We start from the raw sequence: 7,843 nt of genomic DNA, 5'->3' as shown, positions 1-7,843 counted from the left end.
ATATGTTAGAATTTATCGTAAAACTTAAAGGAAAACTCCCATTTTTCCACAGACCCCAGTCCCAGTTCCCATTCTGGTGGCTTCCACCTCGGTTCAACCAGTTTTAGTTCCCACTATGCCCACTGTGATTCCAAATAAGGCTCAGGATCCGTCAGTTCTGGATCCCCTACTTCTGCCCCCTAATTCCACAGTTCTGATTCCGTTATTTCCGATCCAAATTCTGCCAATTCCAGGATTTTATATGTGGCTGCCTCCGTGGTAATCTATTGCTGGCCATTGACAAGGATAGAGGAATTTGGCTTATTGCTCGCGAAATCGATGCCACATTAGTGCAATCGCAGTGCCAGACATTGGCTCACCTGAGGATTCACGCGCCTCTTGGGCCCTTAGGAAGGGTAAAGAGTGCTTCCCGGGCCTCACCAAAAAGTTACTTGAGCAGCAACTATCACAGTGTTAGTAATCTGATGTTTACTATTTCAGATGACATGAATTTGGTCCTTAAACCACTCACGGTTCATCAAAAGCTTTGCTTACTCATTTACTCAGAGAGCCCCCACTACAGAGTAGGATCCAATCTCTTGTTGCTGCAAAAAAACCACTCCATCCTTTAATAGATACAAACACCCAGACCTCGAGACAATACCAAATCATCATTTCGTGGCCCCCCGCAAAACTGTGCTGCTACTGCAGCAACAATCACCTCAGTGTTGGTTTGAATCAACATGGACGTCATAGTGATGCAATTGGCTTACTACCTTAACAAGCTCTGCATGATTTACTCCTCTGAGAACCCACCACTAAAGAGCCAGTTTAAGTCCTATGAGTCAATGGTCTCACCGTCTCACCAATAATAACGAGCCAAACTTTGCGGCATTCAACCACAATAACTGCATCAAAGCCCCTATTCCTCAAGACTTTCTTAAGCACTCCTTTGTTCAACGAATATCCTACAAGAATGATGCAGCAAAAGGGTAATCCTTACTCGCGGCAACCTACTTGTGCACCTCAAACACAAATCGAGGGCACGTGTATCAATAACAACGATCGGAAAAACTACTAACAACAGGGGGCAAGAGTCTTCTTCTTGCTTATCAAATGCTAATGATCCTTCCGCAGCTTCACCTACGGAAACCTTGTTACGACTTTTACTTGCTCTAAAGGATCAAGTTCGAACAATTTTCAACCAAACCACGACCGGCCCAGAGGCTGCCCTGGTGTGCCGTCCAAAATTCTCATTAAATCGCTCAATTGGTAGTAGCGACGGGTGGTGCAAAGGTTAGGGACGTAGTCAACGCAAGCTAGTGACTTGCGCCTACTAGGGATTCCTTGTTCATAGGGATCCTTGCAGTCCCTAATATGAACCATAGAAGAGGTTTAGCGGTTACTTTGTACTCTCAGACAGAGAGGACGTGCTGATTCTTCAGTGTAGCGCACCTGCGGCCCATGGCATCTAAGGGTATCACAGACTTGTTATTGCTGACTGCCATATGGCTAGAAGCCATTTGTCCTCCCAATAAAAACGATCCACCACTAGGATCCATCGTCTATCTAGCAGATTAGAGTGTCGTTCGTTATCAGAATTAACCAGAAAAATCCCTTCTCCAACTAAGAGCGGCATGCACCACCACCCACTGAATCAAGAAAGAGCTCTCAATCTTTCAGTCCTTCCAGTGTCCAGGCCTGGCGAGGTTTCTGGTTTTGAGTCAAATTCAGTCACAGGCTCCACTCAAGGTGGTACCCTTCTGTCAGTTTGTTTATGTTTCAGCTTAGCAGCCGTACTTCTCCTGGAACCCAAATACATTGGTTTCCCGGAAGCTGCCCGCGTAGTCATTCAAGTAACGTTCGTCGGATCGCTGGTTGGCATCGCTTATGGTTAGAACTAGGGCGGTAACTGAACTTTCTGAACTAAAACTGAAAAGAACAGGCGTTAACTGAAATAACTTTCGTTCCTGATTAATGAAAATATTTTTGCCAAATGCTTTCACAGTTGTTTGTCTTGTGACGGTCCAAGAATCTCGCCTCTAGCGTCGCAATCCGAGTGCTCCCGTCTGTCTCTGTTAACCATTACCCCAAGTTCAGAAAACCAACATAATAATACCGAGGTCCTATTCCGTAGTTCTATGCTGTGATATTCGGGCGTGGCTGACCTATTTTAAGCACTCTAACCTGCTCAAAGTAAACGTATCGGCCACCCATAACAATCGGTTAAGAGCACCCCGAACTATCCAATGAATTTTCCGATCGAGACAGTGACCCCCGTGAGGCGGCACCACCCAAACGAGATCTATATCCAACCACGAGCTTTTTAACCGCAGCAACTATTGGAGCTGGAGTTACCGCGGCTGCTGGCACCAGACTTGCCTTCCAATCGATCCTCGTTAAAGGATTTGAAGTGTACGCATTCCCTTCACAGGGCTTTGGATGAGTCCTGCATCGTTATTTTTCGTCACTACCTTCCCTTGCTGGGACTGGGTAATTTGCAAACCTGCTGCCTTCCTTGGATGTGGTAGTAGTTTCTCAGGCTAACTCTACGGGATCAAACCCTGATCTAACTCACAAATCTACAAATCTACAACTGACTCAGATCGCTGTCTGAATCTCCCCTCTAAAACATCAGTCTTATCACATATCTCAAAAACATCGTAACGCTAACAGATATAACTGTTACGAGATCAAACAGGAACACGAAGAAAATATTTACAAAATTTGAAAAAGACAGACCGAATCTGTTGACGTTCAGACGTGGTGAAAAATTTCCATAATGGCACCAGCAAAAATACATAGGGAGCAAAAAACGAGTTATAAAGCTGACCAAGCGTTTTTTTTGTCAAATTGACCTTTAACTCTGGAAAAAAATCTATAGGACTTTCTCAACTTCTTTCTCCACATATTTATTGTTAATGACCTTGTTGTTCGAATTGAGGTCCCGAATTCAAGTCCATGGTACTTGAGTGAAGCAGTGGCAGAAATTGAATCAGGGCCAACCTGAATTTTTGAAATGGGAGGGTGATGACAAATAAAAACAAGAAATCAAGTTTTAGCAGAAGCGACTGACAGCCGAATGTCAGACAATCCGGCACAAAGGCTGTTCACAGCAGCCTGCAGTGATTGCAAATTATCAGACAGCAGAAGGATGTCCTCTGCGTATGAAAGGTGACTTGCCTAAATGGATGGCTTGATAAGAAAATGCGGTATTCTTCAGGTTGCGTATTGGATGGCATTGTTAAATATTGCAAGACTTAACACTGAGCCCTGTTTTGCTCCACGACGCACAGAAATTTGGTTGCTATAAAGATTTTGCACGTGGACACGTATGGAAGAGTTTTGAATGAATGTGTTTACCCCTCTACTCAAAAGTGCGAAAACAGCTTGGGAGTGTAGGATCAAATCAAATGCTTTAGAAATATATGTTGCAAAAACAAATAAAGGTTTCTTCATTCTCTCATACCTCTCCAAAATAGACACAAAAACTGCTTGTGCATTCCCAACACCAAGACCCGCACGAAAACCAAACGTGAACGAAAACAAAGCTTGGAAAAGTAGCGCCATATGTTCAACTAGTTTCGCAGTACCACAAATCAAATGTTCTGATTGGTGTCCGTCAGAACCAGGAGCTTTACCTTTTTTAAGGAGACGAATTAGCGTAAGAACTGCCGATGGCGCGAGTAGGGAGGTCATAACGATTACAGGGGGGACACCACATATGGGCATAGAATACTAACGAGGCACCTCTGCTGCCATCTATAATTGAGTCTAACGCTGACAGGATATAATTTATTCATGGATTATTGATCCACTAACGGGTCAATGACACCTAGGGGAACTAGGTTTCTGAGAACATGATTTGCATAATAGAGGGGAATTATTGATCTACGAAAGGGGAATTAAGAAACAATATGACTTTTTGATCTTTAGGTCTGAAAGATAAATGGTCTTTAGTGACAGAGATAAATTAATATTCTATTTTTAAATATAGCTTCTCAAGTCTTTAGGCCTAGTGATAAATTCGGGAAAAAAAATTCCAAAATGAATTTTAAAAAATCAACAGAATGTAACTGTGACATGGTAAAACATGACTCAGCACTCCAAAATATTCCAAGTCCAACATTTCAATGAATAAATTCCAAATTAACTTTGAAGCATTAACAGGATGTAACAGTGACAAGTTAAACCAAGACAAAACACTAGAAAAATTTCAAGTCTTACATTTCAACGAAGAAATTTCAAAATGAACTTTGAAACATCAACAGAATGTAAAAGGGATAGCGTAAACCATGATACGAGACAAGAGAAATGTTTCAAGTCTTAAATTTCAACGACAAAATTCTAAAATGAACATCGAAACATCAACAGAATTTAACGATGACGTGGTAAATCACAACACAACACTACAAAAATATTTTAAGTCTTGGATTTCAACGAACAATTCCAAAACGAACTTTGAAACATCAACATAATTTAATACTGACAAAGTAAACCACGACACAACACTTAACAAATATTCCAAGTCTTACATTTCAACGACAAAAATACAAAATGGACGTTGAAACATCAAATAAATGTAATTGTGACTAGGTAAACCCTGACACAACACCATAAAAATATTCCAAGTCTTACATTTCAAAAAAATTCTAAAATGAACTTTGAAACATCAAGAGAATATAACCGTGATAAGGTAAACCACATCACAACACTACAAAAATATAAGTCTTAAATTTCAACGAAAAAAAAAAAATCCAAAATGATTTTTGAAACATCAACAGAATGTAACACTGACAAGATAAAATATGACACAACACTAGAAAAAATTTCCAAGTCTTCATTTTGGAATTTTTCCATTGAAATGTAACAGTTGGAATATTTTTGTTGCGTTGTGTCAAGGTTTACCTTATCACTGTTATATTCTGTTGATTTTTCAAAGTTCATTTTGAATTTTTTTCGTTGAAATATAAGACTTTGGAATATTTTGTAGCGTTGTGTCGTGGTTTACCTTGTAACTGTTACATTATGTAAATGTTTCAAACCTTATGTTGGAATTCATTCGTTGAAATGTAAGACTTGGAATATTTTGAAGTGATGAGTCGTGGTTTACCAGGCTACATTTATTTTCTGTTGATGTTTTAAAGCTCATTTTGTAATTGGAATTCACCAAGTAGTTGAACTGATCCCTTCAAAAAATATATAATGGACAATTGGTGCAATCAATATTTATTGCAAGTATAATACCAATACACTCTTATAAGTATCATTAGTAATGAGATTAGACATAAACTGATCAATGGGAGTTTTTCCAGTATGTCAAATTTCTATTATAAGAATTTTCTCTGCTATTTCTTAAGAAATATGAGGATTTCTTGTATTGGGACCATGAAGTTCTTCACTTTATATTTTTTTCGTCGTGATCTCTTTCTTGTTTGCCTTACCTCCTTTTCCATGTTCGTCGTTGTGATTTTGAGCTTTCATAGGGTGGTAACGCTACCTTTACTTCCAATAATTTCTTACTGGATCAATCTATAAACGAGTTTCTCTCCATTCTATTTGTGTTGAGCTGTTACAGATTCATCAGATTTATTCAAACATGTTTATTGCTTAAAAATATATTCAACAAAGAAAATATTTGGAAAAATAAGCATAATTACATATTAAAAAAATGCCTAATCTTTTGATAGACGAAGCTGAAGTTTAGGTCTTTTGATACCTGATTCATTTTACCGTGTCAGGTTTCTTTTCAGGTACCCATTGAGTAAAATATCTAACTTCATCTTCTTGGGATTTGGTTTTCAGAAACCAGAACATGCATGTTTAAAATGCATCTGATTTTATTATTAATATTTCTAATAAAGTTGCGTTTTAGTTTTCGGAAGTAGACACTTTCACGTTTAAAATACATATGATTTCATTAATAACATTCGATTTTTCAAAAAATCAAATGTTATTTGCAGATATTCCCCATGAGTGTTTTATGGGGAAGAAACTAAGGTTATTTCTGTTGTTTCTCAAGGGGTTGCCCTAGCTTTAGTCCAAAATGCAAGGAAATAACTAAATTTTACACACACACTCGCAATATTAGTGATTGCAGATTTTCCCCGTGTATGTTTTAGGGGCAAAAAATTATGGTTATATTTATTGTTTCCCAAGGGGTTGCCCTAGCTTTAGTCCAAATAGAAGGAAATAACTGAATCGCACACACACATTCGCAATGTTAGTGATTGCAGTTATTCCTCATGTATGTTTTATGGGCAACAAATTACGGTTATTTCTATTGTTTCCCAGGATGCTGCCCTTTCTTTAGTCAATCGGCAAGGAAATAACTGAATTGCAGACACACATTCGCAATATTAGGGATACAGATATTCTCCATGTGTGCTTTGTTGGCAATAAATTAAGATTATTTCTGTTGTTTCCCAAGGGTTTGCCCTAGCTATAGTCCAAAATTCAAGGAAATAACTAAATTACAGCCACACATTCACAATATTTGTGATTGCAGATATTCCCCATGAATGTCTTCTGGACAAGAAATTAAGACCATTTCTAATGTTGCCACAGGGGTTACCCTAGATTTAGTCCAAAACGCAGATTTCATTGATAATATTTGATTTTTTTTAATGTTGGGATTTAATTTTCAATAAAATCAGATGTATTTTAAATGTGAATGTTCCTATTTCTGAAAACTAAAACCCAAGTTTATTAAAAAAAATTATATATTATTAATAAAATTAGATGTATCTTAAACGTGTATGTTCTTGTTTCTAAAAACTAGAACCCTACTTCATTAAAAAAATCCAATATTATTAATAAAATCAGATATATTTTAAACATGTTGTTATATCGGAAACTAAAACGAAACTAAAAACCAAACCAAACCAAACCAAAACTAAAACCCTATTTTATTAAAAAATCATACATTATTAATAAAATCATATGTATTTTAAACGTGGATGCTCTAATTTCTGAAAACTAAAACCAAACTTTATTAAAAAATTAAATATTATTAATAAAATCAGATCAATTTTAAACGTGGATGTTCTTGTTTCTGAAAATAAAAACCCAAGAATATGAAGTTAGATATTTCGCTCAATGGGTACCTTAAAAGATATCTGGAACGGAAAAATGCATGAGATATCCAAAGATCTAAACTTTTGTTTCTTCTATTAAAAGGAGTAAGCTTTTGTTTAAATATGTAAATATGTATATTTTTCCAAATAAATTTTGTTTGTTTAATATATTTTTAAGCAATAAATATGTTTTAGCTTATTTTACATTTTCATCTACGACTTATACGTCATGTTTAGCTCTAGGATACCGTTCGAAACATGAAGAAACATTTATTTTTCTGAAACATGAAATAAGCTTTTTTAAAACTTTCTAATGAAATTAATAGTCGAATAAATCTACCCAAGGATATTGGACAAAAACAATCCAAGAGAGAATGTTTATGGATATCCTAAGTCATGTGTAATAGTGAGCCTTAAGCAATAAACAACTTTAAGCTTAACAATTCATCTATTTATAGTCGTGTTACCAGAAGCATCACACAGCTAGTTTCAAATTAAGCTTTGATGGATAACAATATTGAAACAGAAGTATTTTTTTACTGTGATTATATCACCTGTAAAGGCCACTATCATTATTTTACCAAGTCGTACGAGTTTAATGCAATCAATTTAGAGCATGGGGCTTTAGAATAAATGAAATGAATCTGGAGGAGATGAATTTAAATAAAATAGAGAGAAACTCAGTTATAGATTGGTCAAGTAAGAAACTATCGGAAGAAAAAGTAGCATTACCACCCTATGACAGCTCAAAATCACAACGATAGTAATGGAAAAGGACGTTTGGCAAA

At 36.8% G+C, this 7,843-nt stretch overlaps 1 pseudogene; it reads right to left on the bottom strand.

Annotated features, from left to right (window-relative positions):
• Positions 1–1,106: 1,106 nt before the first annotated feature.
• On the bottom strand, positions 1,107–2,683 carry LOC148950462 (small subunit ribosomal RNA; annotated as a pseudogene).
• Positions 2,684–7,843: the final 5,160 nt, after the last annotated feature.

Source organism: Artemia sp. Qi Xiang Cuo, chromosome 7 (assembly GCF_049724085.1).
Source record: "Artemia sp. Qi Xiang Cuo chromosome 7, ASM4972408v1, whole genome shotgun sequence".
NCBI lineage: Eukaryota > Metazoa > Arthropoda > Branchiopoda > Anostraca > Artemiidae > Artemia > Artemia sp. Qi Xiang Cuo.
This window is presented reverse-complemented; position numbering and strand designations above follow the sequence as displayed.